General features: G+C 62.0%; 1 protein-coding gene across 1 annotated transcript in view; it reads right to left on the bottom strand.

The window, feature by feature from the left end:
- Positions 1 to 303, bottom strand: part of NTN4 (netrin 4) — a 97,808-nt gene extending 97,505 nt beyond the window's left edge. The window contains exon 1 of the mRNA XM_025048818.1: positions 171 to 303. The gene's annotated coding sequence lies outside the window, so the exon portion shown is untranslated. The remainder of the gene's footprint in view (positions 1 to 170) is intronic.
- Between the last annotated feature and the right edge of the window lie 265 nt (positions 304 to 568).

Raw genomic sequence — 568 nt, 5'->3', positions numbered from 1 at the left:
GCTGCCCCACTGCCAGCCGGTCCCGCCCGTCGCACTCCTCGCGCGCGCGACCGTCACCTCGGCCCCCAGCTTCCCTCGCCGTCCTCCCGGCGCTTGCCCTGCATCTCCCAGCGTGACCCCCCTGGTGCCCTCCAGCACCCACAGGCCTCCTCGGGGAAGCAGTCTCCCACCTTCTCCCGGAACATTCCAGAGAGCAGTTGACTCCCTCTTGATCAGGTCAGGGCATGCCAAGGGGCTTAAAAAACCGCGAAACAGGCTAGCGCCTACTTCTCACATCCCCCAGCAGAATAGCCCTCCCTCTCTCAGCACCCCCGCCACCCTTACTCCGGGAGTCTCACGACCCGGGAAAGGACTCCCCCTCCTCCCCCGCCCCCCCCCGCCAACTCAGCCCGGGGTCACGGGTATCCGAGAGTGCACTAATTGCTAAGTGGCGCGGGCTGCTTCTCTGCCGCCTTCGGGGGGCTGGGGGAGGATATATCGGCTAAACAATGAATACTTAACTTTATCCATTGTGATGTAAAAGGTATTCCCTACTTCAAACTCAAGGTGCTAGAAGAAAAGGGTCACA

This window comes from Pteropus alecto, unplaced genomic scaffold (assembly GCF_000325575.1).
Source record: "Pteropus alecto unplaced genomic scaffold, ASM32557v1 scaffold94, whole genome shotgun sequence".
NCBI classification, from domain to species: Eukaryota; Metazoa; Chordata; class Mammalia; order Chiroptera; family Pteropodidae; genus Pteropus; species Pteropus alecto.
The sequence above is the reverse complement of the archived record's forward strand: the minus strand, read 5'-3'. Positions and strand labels throughout refer to the sequence as shown.